The sequence below is a fragment of the Petromyzon marinus genome, chromosome 52 (assembly GCF_048934315.1).
Source record: "Petromyzon marinus isolate PM22_M1 ecotype Great Lakes invasive population chromosome 52, UKy_Petmar_22M1.pri1.0, whole genome shotgun sequence".
In the NCBI taxonomy this organism is placed as follows: domain Eukaryota; kingdom Metazoa; phylum Chordata; class Hyperoartia; order Petromyzontiformes; family Petromyzontidae; genus Petromyzon; species Petromyzon marinus.
The window spans coordinates 4,438,791-4,453,358 of NC_133718.1; the positions used below are offsets into that span (position 1 = coordinate 4,438,791).

Consider the following 14,568-nt stretch of genomic DNA (forward strand, 5'->3'; position numbering starts at 1 on the left):
TTCAGTATCGTCCTCACTTTGTGTGGTGAACAGTTCAGTATCGCTCCCACTTGGTGTGGGGCTTCTCCCGACCTTCTGCTGAAACTCTTCCCGCGTTAAGATGACAGCAGCATCCACTTTACGCACGAGTTGTGAATACTTTGCACCTTGTTGTTTTCAGTTTCAGGAGGAAGGGAGGCCGGCGGCATGCGGCTCTTTAAGGAACTGTGATTCGTGACTTCATTCACCACTGTGCATTGTGGCTATTTTTAAATGTTGAGTTTTTGTTATACAATGTTTTTTTTTACCGAATTCAGAAGTAAAATGACGCGTCCGGTTGCCCCGTTCTAGATTTACACTCGGCACGACGCAACCGCGTCTTCACAATCACATCTAAATTCGCCAAACTCTCTAAATATAACATACGAAATCATATTTTATGATGCTGCTGCTGCGTTTGCAGTAGTGCATCAGCACAAACAACAACAACAACAAATGCAACACAGTCGTCAATACCACGGCGGCATTCGAATAATAAAACAAATTAGGCGACGTTTTGGGCAATGGTCCTTATTCATAGCACATAAACGCACATTAAGCACGCAATAAATTTCCTGCAACTTGGCAAGTGTGTACGGCCTTCATATGTGGTGCTCGCTTAACACCACTTGCCCCAAGCCTGTTAAAGGCTATACCGGGGGGGTCTTTGTCTTTTGTTACTTTTACCTTTTAATATGAGAACACGTTATGCAGGTGCTCTATATTTATATATTTGGGCCGCGAAGTGGCCACGAGTTTGTGTATTTTCTGTGTATTGTCTGTGTTTTGTTTGTGTATTGTGTAATGTTTTGGTATTTTGTGTGTATTGTTAGTGTATTTTGTGTATATTGTTTGTGCATTGTCTGTGTATTGTCTGTGTATTGTTTGTGTATTGTGTAATGTTTGTGTATTTTTGTGTATATTGTTTGTGTATTGTCTTGTATTGTCTGTGTATTGTTTGTGTATCGTGTAATGTTTTGGTATTTTTGTGTATATTGTTTGTGTATTTTTGTGTATATTGTTTGTGTATTGTCTTGTATTGTCTGTGTATTGTTTGTGTATTGTGTAATGTTTTGGTATTTTTGTGTATATTGTTTGTGTATTTTTGTGTATATTGTTTGTGTATTGTTTATGTATTGTCGGTAACTTTCCGTGCGCCATTGGTGGTGGCAGATGTGAGTTGTGGTTGTGAAGATGGCCACAGTGGTTATGATCGTGGCACATGACACCCCCCCCCATTCCCACGTGGGTGCCAGGCTAGCACGGGTGGTGCCCGCGTGTTCTCTCCACTGCTGACTGGAGCCGGCCTGCGTGAGACAAGGCGATCATTCTCGAGGGGAGGTAGAGAGGAATCTTCGCCAATTACTCGATAATTTACACGCGGGGAGCGACTCCAGCGTGGCCTCAGAACAACTCCGTAGCGGCTCAATAGCAGATCCATAGCAGATCCATAGCAGCTCCATAGCAGCTCCATAGCAGCTCCATAGCACCTCTTTAGCAGCTCCATAGCAGCTCTATAGCAGCTCCATAGCAGCTCCATAGCAGCTCCATAGCAGCTCCAGAAAAGATCGTTCGAGCCACTCCCGCCGCCGCTGCTGCTGAGAGTGGGGAGGCTGTCCCACCACCACCAAGTAATCCGTGCGGAGTGCCAGTTGGTGGTCTTGTGTCAGCAGTGGTTGTGGTTGTCTCAGTGGTGGTTGTGATGGCATGGGTGGTTGGTGCCAGTGGCTGTGGCATCGTGTGCTGTAAAGCATGTGATTGGACGGGATCGGTCCTTAAGTGGTTTCATTTGACACAGACATTCCTCCTGGCTCACTCTCCTCTTCTTAAGTTATCTGCTGCCCAAAAGCTGTCTCCTCCTCCACCGCTCCCCCCCCCCCCTCTTCGCCCCAGTCCGTGCCCTCCGCGCCCTCTGGGCGCCTCGAGCTCATCGCTCGCCCCGTCGCTGCAAGCATCTTAGCCGCACTTATCGGGTACTAGAGGGGTAGAGAGAGGTGGGATGTGGGGATAATTTTGGATCTGGCAACAAGCAACTGCGTTTATAATTTTAACGCGGCGCTCACTCGCCTGTCACTTCTGTCACTTCAAGGTGTGGGGGTGGTGGTCTGTATAGTTGTTTGGCTTGCGGATTGCCGTTGTTATTTTTACCGCTATTATTGAACAATGCCGAGGTGTGTGTGTGGTCACGTGTGGCTGCTCGACAATGGTTGAAGAGTTCTATTCGGTCATCGTTAAGGTTGAAGATTCCCCCTCCCTCCCTCCCCCAGGCCCCGATGTAAGTGCATCCCTCCCTCTGCAATACCCACGCTGTGCCCCACCATCTCTCATTCCTGCTCACACGTGAGCCGACACTTAGCACCACCACCACCACCGCCGCCACCGCCACCGACCACGTCTCCTGAAACCTTTCACCAAATACACTGCGCACACCGCAGTATATTTATGATACGTGTATTTAAAAATACAATACATACCGCTTGTATTATTATTATTTTAATAACGGTAATTTTCAGGCCTTTGTCAATCCACTGCTGGTGGAGTGCCTCTTCCCACACCTTTTCCAGTCATGGAGGTTGTTCGAAGTCATACTTCACCACGCGGGTTGGTGAAAGTGGAGGGGGAAACCGGTTCAGATATCACTCACCACTGATGTTAGCCGTGGCCTGGAAATCGAACTCAGCGTGCCGGCTCCATCACGCAGTGCACGATGCATATCCCATCATCATCATCATAATCATTCATTGTATGATAGAGACGATTTAACTGTACGTTTATCAACAAGGTGGGGTTTTTGGGGGTATTTGAATGTCGGATGATGGATCGTCAACGCGTGCGCGTGTGTGTGTGCAGTGTTCACGGGCAATTAAAGAGGCCTCAGTCTAATTATGAAGAGGCTCGGCTTTTGTTCACGCCAATAGGCAGCTGACCTTCCCGTGATCCCGAAAGAACACCATGGGAGGATTTTTTTTAAAGAGAAAGATGTTTTCACGAATATTAAATAACGTGAAATCATCTTTCCAAAGCTAGTGCTAAGGGGGAGAGCATTTACCCAGAACTATAGCTAAAGCAGCTATGCCCACGACTTGGGATAATGACCCTCACTCAGTTTGTATTTATCAATGAAGTCAAACTGTCATTGACTGAAAGGCAGTTAGCGATTAGAGGAGACAATCGATTAACTTCCAATGTGGTGGTGTTTGACGATATCCCTACAAAGGCGGCCGGGAGATAGCAGCACGACGCGAGATTCCTGAGTCCATGCGCGGCTAAGCGGGGTTGAACCTGGATCGCCCTCGGATGGGAGACCAGTTTCAGTTTTCAGTTTCATTTATTTGGTATAGCCCTGTGAGCCATTCGGCTCTTGCATCGGGTGCAACCGCAACAAACAAAAAAACTAAAACACGAACAAGAAAAAACATCTTAAAGTGACTGTGTAACCGCGCAAAAACAGAAAATCCAGGAAAAAAACAGCAAAATATTCCTGGAAAAAGCACCGCGCACCCACGCTGTGTGCAAAAATCCCAGTGGGATGCAAGTCAAACAACAACAACAACCACAAAAACTTAGATTAAGGCCATCAGTCTAACTCCGTACTACAACAAACAAACATGGCTAAACCAAAAAAACGTTTTCGACATCACCAAAATAAAGCCATAAAAGCAACGTAACAGTGATCATAGGGACTGTGACCGAATTTTTAACAATAAACTACATAAATAACATGCAACACCAAAACCCTAGAGCCATAGCTGTGCGTAACAGGTGTTATAGGCTGCCGTGGTGTTATACGCTACCGACAGCAGTGCAGCGAAGTGCATCATTTGGACTGTAACACGTTTACGCTCCCCGCGGTCACCAACCCCGCACTGACCAGCGCGGTGAAGTATGGTCACATAAGCCCGACAACCCACAAGTCTTCTAATGGGTCCTCATATAGCAGCGGCTTGACGAGAGGGCTTTGCTTTGCGCGTACGTTCTAGTTCTACGCACTCACGCAGTTTGGAAAAAAATTTAGGGAGTGCTAATGAACCGGAATACAATGTGATCCGCTCCGGATTTTCCACACTCCTCACATCCGGCAGCTACACCCTCCACAGGGAGGCCAGGAGATCTATAATTGAAGGGAAGAGCGAATTAATTGAGTTATATTCAGATTTACTACGGAACCGCACTGCCTACACACCTGGCGCGGGGAGTCTCGCTAATCCCGAGGCGGATAATCGGTCATGCCGGGCACCCGGACCACTCGCCTCCCTCCGATGCGCACCGGGCACGCAACAGCTGCCTCGTCCATCACTTAACGGAATCTGGAATCCAGAATCCCTGTCCTGTGAATCCGTGCCTGGCTTTAGGTCCAGCATTTTAACAGATTATAAAAAGAAGAATAATCAAGAAGTGCTCGACATCGAATCTCCAGGCTCGGAATCGATTACATATATTGCTGAGACTATTTGGTGGTCCGTGAGTGCATGCGATGCTGAACTTCGTTCGCACCGTTCGTTAGCCAAGCGGCGCTAATTCGGAAGAGCGGGTCTCGTCACACCACCGGTCGTGGGGGGTGGGGGGGGGTGGGGGGGGCACTTAGTGACCCCCTCCCCAAGCCGTTATTGGCGAACCCGCCGCCTTTGTCGCAGGGGGTTCGCGCGCGGTTCGAAATTTGCAGCGGAGACCGCCTCCGGAAGAACGGGCCGTTCCCGACGCTATTAAAACCGCGCGCCCCCCCCCCCCTTCTCTCTCCCCCCCCCCCCCACTTGGGTGACGGTGCCAAAGTGTGGCACAGTTTAAATTCATAAATCCGTTCACCGACGACGCCACTTGATTTACTTGTACGGTACTATCATTAGGTAACCTGTTTCTTTGCGTGACATCCGTTGTGATAACGCTCTTCAATGTCGGCCAGATCTTGTAGAGCACTCAAATGCGCCCTCCTCCTCGTCGTCAAAGTTAATCCCAATTGGGCTATAACCAGGAGGTCGCCAAACAAAAATAACAAGAAGGGACATTTTTTATTTGGTGTCGAATTCGGTTTAAAAAAAAAAAAGAAGCTCCACGCTCAATATTTCAAGAGCCGCAATGCCACGCGGTGTATACGAGACGGTGACCGAGTCCTTAATAAATGACGTCACGAAGCAGGTCCCTTTAAAGAGTCGCACGTGGCTCCAGAGGCACGGGTTGGCGGACCCCCCCCCCCGCCTCCGGGCGATACGAATATCTGGCGTCGACAGCACGGATGGCCCCGGAAGTAGCGGAGTTGCGGACTCTTTGAGCGGCAGCAGAGGAGAATGAGCGACCTCCCGTCGCAGCCGATGGTAGATCCACCAAGACAAAATAAAATAAAACCGCAACAATATTTGGCGCCGCGTGCCACTCTGACCAACGATCGGGGAATACATCAACGCAGAATATAAAATAGAAACCACAACAACATTGGCGCCTCGTGCTAATCTGACCAACACGTGGCGTGCGTGAAGCAATAGGCGGCGCTGCGTTTGGTGGAAGTGGCTTCTTCAACACTCGCGTTAAACATAGACTCGAAGCTTTCGTGACTGCAGGAATGATTCTTTGGTCCTTTCGGTAAAGTCACGTAGGAATGAATTTTTTAATTAATTTGATTGCTTTCTACGTGACTTTACCGAAAGAACCAAAGAATATTATAATTTAATTTTATTTAAATTAATTTCTTTCTACGTCACTTTACCGAAAGAAACAAAGAATAACTCGGGATTGTTGCACCCGCCCGTTTGTGGGGTGGAGGGGGAGCGGTGGCGCAGCGGTTAGCGCACTGCTCGTACGAACCCGGCGGACCCGAGATCGATTCTCCGCTCGAAAACAGCCGAACGTTGTTGACGAACTTCCGAACCTGTCCCTGGGTCTCCTCTAGGTCGAGCCCAGCCTTCAATGAGTACCTGGTGCGGTGTGAAAAAAACAATCAGTACTGGGGGAGACAAAGGCGGCCGGCTGGGCTTGCTTGGCGCTGGCCACCCACCAGCTCGTGTGCCGTGACGGCCTTCGTAGGTGCTGCTCGCTCGCAGCACTTTCCCCATCAGCCTGTCAAAGGTTACACGGGGGATCTTTGTCTTTTGTGTGCCCGGCCGTGCTTGCGTTACCGTGGGGGATGAGCGCTCATCCCACGTGACACCTGTGACCGTAGCGCGCCCGTCGCTCCTCGGCTCACCAACCCCACACCAAGGACAGCTCCAGGAGCTTCTCGATAGAAGTCCACAGCCCCCAAAAAAAGACAACAGCCAGTCTTCTTCTTGTTGTTGTTGTTGTTGTCATACAGCTGATGTAGATGCAGGATCAACAACTACAGCTTCTCGATAGAAGTCCACGGCCCCCAAAAAAAGACAACAGCCAGTCTTCTTCTTGTTGTTGTTGTCATACAGCTGATGTAGATGCAGGATCAACAACTACAGTTTCACATTCAGGAAGGTCACGCCAGCAGGAGTAGCGGAGTGTTATTGCTGTGATGAGTATATCATTCGTCTTGGTGGATCGGGCATGTTGTTACGGTCCATTCTGGATGAAATGGCCTTGTGGGAACACTTTGGCCCGCTTGTTGTTACCGTTCCGATACTTTGAACTCCTATCGTTGTTTTTTTGCATTGTGTTTGTCGTTGTAACTTTCTAAACCCACCCATCTGTAAAACAAAAAAAGCTTCATAGCTCATCGGATTTCTTCCAGGGATAAATAAAGATTCGGCTTTACGTTGCAGCAGAACTTTCACGGTTCGGACCCAAGCGGTCGCCCTGGTTTAATGCTGCGGTGTCTACAGTATTGGCCGTAACAACAACAAAACATCCTGCACTACGCACCGACTGCACCACTCGCAGTGGATGTTAAAGATCCCATGACGTTATTCTCGAGAGTAGGGCCATCGTGTGCGGACGTCATGGTCGTTTATAAACTTGTTAATAACTTGTTAATACTTGTTAATAACTTGTTAATACCTACAGACGTGTGTGTTTGTGACAGGCGTGCGTTTCACAAATATGGCTGTCGCCTGATGATGATGGTTGTAATTACTGGCGAGACCTCGTACTCGAATTGTAAATGTTGTGGGTTTACACTCCAACACACCGGTGTGCTTTAACTAGCAACGAATCGGCACGTTATATTCACATGACAAACCTTACTATTTGTCTGTGTCTGGAAGCGGCGGGTTTAACGACACATTTATATTTACGAGATCTAACCCAACAAAACATTTCTATTATGCATTGTTGTGTATTCGTGTGTGTGTGTGGTTTTTATCATCGCTGTTTTGAAATTTCTCCTGCACAGTATCCATGCCGCGCGGCCGTAAGCCCCCCTGAAATACTTACAGAGTCACCCCCCCCACTCCCAACTCCAACCCTGTATTCCTTTGTGAGCAATGAAGGGGGCGAGGTTGGCGAACCGTGCGAGGATGCCGCAGATAGCCACGCGGGGGCAGAGTGGCTCATGATGTAACGAGGCGATATAGAGAGAGACAGAGACAGAGAGAGTCTTCGTATCTTTACTATTCGATTCTCTCGGATTATTTCTTTTTTTTTTAAAGCTACACGTGCTTCTAAGTTGCGTTTCTCCCTTTGATTGGAACCTCATCCGCAAGCATATTCCCCGTATAAATATGCCCGTAGGATTATATGAATACAGAAGGAGAGTACAGTCAAACGGGATTATTGATTGCAATTATGGCTATTATAATTTCCATGTGAAATTGCTCAGGTGAGTTCCTCTACCCAGTGTCACGCATAATGTTATTTTTTTGGGATCGCTCACCGGATTTCCATTGCACACAGCTTTTTGCTGTTTAATAAATAATCGTTATATTAGTCGTGCTTGTAACATTTCCCTGCTTTTGATCTACCGCGTCCGCTACCATCCATCGTATCGGCCGTTCTGGCCGGGTCGCGGTTGTAACAAAACCTCCTTAAGGCCCACGTGGGTGGGCCTTAACCCCGAAATGAACTGACTTGACCTTGCGTGCACTCCAGTGGTAGTGCACGAACGTCGATAATTCCATACTCCCACGTCGGCCGACTCCTCCCAAGTAACGTTCGGGAATGGAGACCTCGTCGAGTGACAAACGAATCCCCTGGACGCGGTATTGTCCCGGCGCTGGTCCGTGGCTTCGACACGTGTGTGCCGTGGCTATTAATAAAGCGCCTCTTCGCTTGTGACTCGGGTGACCAAACAAGGATGACTGATTGCTTGAGAGAAGCAAATACAATCAGCGGCTCGTCCCATACACCGTGTACATCCCACAGGGTACATAGCTAAGCATTGCCATTGTGTCGTCCAAACTTGCGCTATTCAGTGTTCTCTGTTGGGTTTTTTTGTTAAATATAAATCGCGCTCAATTTACCCCAGATACTAACCGAGAGTTGACTGAGATGTAGCACAATGTTGCTTCTCCTTGCACAGGTGTCCCGACCTGGTCACACGACAAGGAGGCTGCACCACAGAGGTGGGGAACCATCCAATTGGCTGCGTCGGGTGGCGGCGGGGTTTAACGACACAATCATATTTACGCGATCTAACACCCCACCTCAATCCCCCCCACCCCCTCCCCCCGAAAAAAAAATAAACCTCATTCGTGATGGAGAATATTGGTGGCAAAAGCCTTCAGTGCGAAACCACCTCGTGACCGAGGAGCGAATCGGACTCTCAGATAGATTTTGCCGAAAATACTCGCCACTGCAAGTCGAGGAGCCCGATCCGTGTGGCTGTGACGCTTGTAGCGACGAAAAGCACGAATCACTAAATATCGTCAGCGGACACCTCCAATATGATATAGGGGCCTCGTGTGTGGACACGGGCCGAGTGAAACGGATGCCGTGGGTAGCAAACAGCAGCAAGGCCGCAGGGAATCGTGCCTCGCCCGTTCTCTGCATCCGCAAGTGTGAAACTAAACTATTTAAAACTATTTTATTTTTACCAGCTAATATATTTTCAATAGATCAATAGAATTCCGGTTGACTTCGTACGTAGGCCGTCACGAGCGACATCATGATTCACTGTTGGTTGCTTTTGGAGCAGATCATGTAGGAATGATGTCAATTAAGAGTTATTGACATTATATAGCTCTAAGTAGCAAAACTAAACTATTTAAACTATTTGTTTTACCAAGTAAGGGCCCACTGAGTTGTATGGCTCTTTTTTAAAAGCGAACCTGGCTATCACAAATGATAGCTTATTGAATTTTAAATCGGGAAATGTGGGGGGTTATCTTGCCATACTTCGCCACGCTGGTCAACGCAAGGCACAATGTCTTGATCAAACCACCGCAATCGTAAGGGACATCCGCTATAGGGAGCTCTAGAGGGGCATCTCTTGAGCGTAACAGTATTTGACCTACTCTTCCACAATGGCCAGACGTCTTGGAAGAGGTGGGAGTACTCGCACTTTGGTCTCCACCAACACGCGAGACCATCCGTTCGACTCGACTTCGCAGTTGCAGCATGTTATTCCATCGCAGCTACGAGAGATGTAGCGATGGCCTGCGCGTGAGAGGAGAGAGGGCTTTCATCCAGGAGTGGATTGACCACGGCATGATGATGATGACGATTGCTAACTCGACAGACCCCATTCACACTTCAGGTCGGCAGTGTATAACGGGCCGGCGTGCAGTTCGATTTAAAATAACAAACAAATACAATTGGAATATTCATCCGAGCGTTCAAATGATTGCAGTTGGAAAGTATTTCTAAAATGTAACAAATATATGAAAGGGAGAGGCGATTTCTTTTTTTGCATGGACATAAATCATGGGTGGTATACGTTGCATGCAGGAGCGGAGAGTTTGACACCAGTGCCAGTAAATGCACGGGTACGTCTCGGACACGAATCAACATCCAATTAATCAAACATTTTCTTTCTTAAGGGTCCGAATGGTGGTGGTGGTGGGGGTATAAAAAAACAGCCACTGTTGGTGTGACCCATTGGCGAAGAGTGACACAAATAAATAACGTAATGTGTGTGTGCGCACCTAATAAACTATGTAAAAACACTTTATCTTATTTTACCAGGTAAAGCTCTTATTCAGAAGCGACCTGACCACAAATGATAGCTCAACGAAGTGACTTATCACGTGTGGACATTTATAGCAGCAGACAAATACTCTGAACGCGTGGTGATGTTGATTCTAAATGTGGAGGGGAAAAAACCGGAGGACCTGGAGAAAAATCGACGTGACCACGGGGAGAGAAACACGCAAACTACAAATATACAGCAGCAGGCGTCAGGGTCGGGATCGAACCCGCGACCTCCTGTATACCAGGCGAGGTAGTTAACATCTCCTAGCCACCGTGGCACCCATACGTAGCGCAGTGCACGCACCGCTGCACCACCGCTCCGCTGGACACAGTATATATAAAAATGCACCGATATACATGCACGCGTGCATTGGCACTTCCATAAAGACGCGCGTGCACATTGAAACAGGCGTGAATTCACACACAGGTGTACGTTATTCACACGTGTGTAAACACTCGTTTTCTAAAAATGACTTATGACTGTGACATTGCCCGGTTGCACACTGCGTGTTATCAACTTTGTGCGCGCAAGTACCGTTACACAACACGTGTATGCGTCGTTCTGGCCTCCCCCTAGGTCAACTCAGCCTCAGACGAGGACCTGGTGCGGTGCGAACGCATCGCTACTGGGGAGACAAAGGCGGCCGTGCACAGTGCTAGGCACCCCACCCACTCGTGCGTAGTTCTGGCCTCCAGCAGTCTCTGTGCGGCTTCACTTAAAACCCGAGCAAAGCACCAAGGCGATTTAGTAATTTTCCACGAAACGAGTTAATTGGTCAAACTGGAGAAACCAACATAGTCAAACAAAAATCGACTTTAGGGCTACAGTTACATGAACATATTTTTTAGTTTTTTTTGGGGGGGGGGGGGGAATTCACCGTTTCTCCAAATTTCATCGTCATCGTCAGCCAATGATCAATCCACTGCTGGATGAAGGCCTCCGTCCCCCCCCCCCCCCCCGTCTTATATCATCTGCAACAGGAGATGATTTCATTGCTCCCTCTTGTCTTTAGCTGCCAATCCTTAATTAGTGTCGACCACCGGTCACCATCCCTTCTGGCTGTGATGTGTGTCCTCCCCAATCCTCTCACTCGCTGGCCACTGAGGAGTTTGTTCATGGAAATCAAACCGTTTGGGCTGACCCGTATGTTAGAATATAATCATTGGCGTCATTGTGGAGAACATAAATAACTCAAATATTTCACCAGACAATGTCTTCTTCATGTGTTAGTCTCTCCAGATTAAAAAAAAAACACGAGTAAAAGTATTTCTTCCACGATCCATCAGTCACACACGGCCTTCCGGTAGCGCGTACATCCAGCGGTATCGATCCAAAACAAGACGAACTCAACTCTGGATCGGTTGAGACGGCGTGTCTCGTAACAATAGTGTCTTTGAGACGTTGTCGAAACCGGCAAAAAAAAAAGTTAGAAGTTACGGAATACATTTTTTTTTACAGAACTCGCAGCGAAAAGTAGAAGAAAAAAATAATGTAATATTGGCGGCGGTAAAATACACAGTGCTGTAGTTTCGCGCGGCCCTTGCCAAATATTACTCATCACGAGCGATGGCCCGCTGAGTCGAGCTGCCTCCGTGAAAAACACAATTATCACCTCCGTGGCAGCGGACATTGTGAGAATTCTGGCTGGGCTGCGAACAAAAACGATAAAGTTTCGATTCATTTGCAGGTTTCTCTCTCCTCTCTTCTAAATAAAGTGGAGTGCTTCCGTCAAAAGTTGGAGGGAGGCCTCGGGCAAGTGAAGCGGGCATAACAGCCGGTTCTGCCCTCAATACAGCAACGCCGAACATCGCTACCCACGCCAAGGGAATTTGTGCAGTACGTTGCATTCATCATCGTCAGCAGCCATGATCGTTCCACTGCTGGATGAAGGCATCACCCTCCCCGCGTGCTTTTTTTTCCATTTCTCACAGTCCCGCGATGTAACAATCCACCCCCGGGCACATCCTCCACCTTGGCTGCCACTCCACGTTTATGTCTCGACCACCGGCCATCACGCCTTTGTTTCTGTCACGTGTCCTTTCCAAGCTCACTTACATTCCTCGCAGTAATTAAGTCGTCTTCACGTATGTGTGTGCATGCATGCAGAACTTTGTTTGCACCGTACGTAGCCAACCGTGCTTATCGGAGGTCCTAACTTGCGTTTCTACCGTGCAATTCGCGAGCACGTACGTCTCCATGCCTCTTTGGACACTTTTCAGATTAGTTTCTTCTCCCCATTTTCTTTGTCAGCGCCCCGCGCTGCCGAGCGTCTGCTTGAGACACGTTGCAATTTAATTTTTCATCATTTTCCAAAAACACTCCTACCCGGCTCGTGGTCGCTCTATTTACCCATCTCGATCCTGGCCCCCGCCTTGAACAACTGCCCTCTGATGTGTTTTCCAGTTGTGCGCCTAGCCTGGCACAATCGCCCTTAATCGGGCATTGATCCCGCTTTCTCCGTCACGGGAAGCGTTGCCGAATCTAAAGACCCTCTTTCGGGAGGGCCCTGCCGTGGATTTTTCGTCGTTGGCTATTTTTAGTATTTTGCACGTGGGAGGAAATTGGAGCACTCGGAGAGAGAGAGAGAGAGACACGAGGCTGGCCTGCGAGACGAAGAGATACCTCACAAACACCGCACGGGGATGGCAGAATCCCAAGCGGCCGACAACACAAAATCAGAGCAGCGGATATCGGCGTAACTTATTGCAGTGCATGGCAGTTTTCGTGCGATCATCGAAAGTCTATGATTTAAAAAAAAAAGATTGATCAGTGCGTATCCCATCCCACCTCCCATTGCCCCCCCCCCCCCACCCCCTACCACTCACGACGTCCCAACCCCCCAAACCTCCCACTTGAAATTGTTTTCATCCGCCGTGTACTGCAACATCAGGTTGCAGTACACGGCGTTCAGTAACGCGACGCTGAACCAAAATATTGGAACAAAGAGCGAAAGGTGCAGCAAAGAATCGTGCAGGAGATGCATGCCTCGGAGGTACACAGGGATACGGAAAGAGGTGCACGTGGATGAGATAACGCGCGCGGGTTCACGACATCGTTACAACTCTTAAGAAAGGTAAGACGACGACCCGAGGAGATGGAGCGCTGAAACCAGCATGGGTGTAGGTGCCAGGTTGAATATTTATATCGTGGGATCGTGAGAGGCGGCATTGACTTTGGGGGGGGGGGGGAGGAGGCCTTTATCCAGCAGTAGATTGACCCTGGCTGCTGATTATTATTTTACCTGCAAGATGTTTTCCGAGATTTCTGTTTAAGTTTTTTTTTATCTTTGTTGTATTTTCACGTTTATTGACTGCTTGACTTTACTTTCTAACCACCATTAGTCCTTCGTGACTTCCCCCGTTATCAATTTTATCAATTAAGCACAGTGTAAACACATTGCTTCGGTGACAGGGACGGACATTTCCAGATAAATTTGAACAGATGCGACCTTCATTTGATGGCGACCACTAATGATGTTGGTGACACAGGTACACACTTATACAAAACGATACCCACATTTGTGCGTCTCGATAATTCTCGCCTGGTTAACAAACAAAAATAACGCAATAAACTCGAACATACTTTACCCGGCAGACGCACGGTACGTGTGGTTCCGAAGTCGGCAAGCGGTGGGAACCTTTGGGCCAAACGTTGGCCCGACGTTCCCGTGTTTAAGAGGGATGCATCGCTGGCTGCGAGCACCTTATCGGCACTGAATCGGCTACTGGAGGAGTGGGAATATTCATCGTGTGATGACCCTTGTCAACGTCACGGTATTTATCATTTTAGCGCGGCGGCTCAGTCTCATTCTGTCACTGCAGCAAGGTGCCGATTTACACTCAGTCGACAGTCATAACATCGTTTGCTTGTTCTTAGCTCTTTCGGTAAAGTCACGTTTCCCTTCAACGTGACTTTACCGAAAGAGCTAAGAATATGAATTACTGCAGTCACGAAAGTTTTAAATCAAAATCGTCTTTCGTACGGCGGCTGATGTCGACGCAGAGTAAAAAAAACTACGATTTCACATTCAGGTGGTAAAGAGGGATAACGGCGACAGGAGCGGCGGAGTTGTAGATCGCCGCGATGTCTCCTTCGTATTCGTGGATCGGGATCTTGTAACGGCCTCTTGTTCTGGATGACCGCAGTCGCACACCTACTGGAGCGTTTTTAGTTTTTTTTGTGCCCCCACTAGCGCATCGAGTGTCCGCATCTGCCACGGTTTGTGCGATTTATGGTGGGCCATGCGCATCGTGGACAATGACGCGCAGCAACGGTTCCAGCACACTGGGACTCGTGAACTAGAGGTCATCGGTTCAATTGGAAGTTCCGACGCAGAAGTAAAAAAATGGGCGAATGTTTAAGGTCAAGCACTCACCCCCAGGTCACTACAGTTAGTCAACCGGTAGGTCACGTGTGGTGGAGTGAAGTGTGAGTTACTCAAACTTCTTCCAAGACGTCTTGGCCAGCATGGAAGGGAAGGCCAAAAATAAATAAAAAACATCGAGTGGAGGCGCTTCTGCCAGCAGTCG

The 14,568-nt window shown here is 48.3% G+C and overlaps 1 protein-coding gene across 2 annotated transcripts in view; it reads left to right on the forward strand.

Moving 5' to 3' along the window:
• Positions 1 to 14,568, forward strand: part of LOC116953609 (myocyte-specific enhancer factor 2C-like) — a 118,214-nt gene that overhangs the window by 2,135 nt on the left and 101,511 nt on the right. The window lies entirely within an intron of this gene.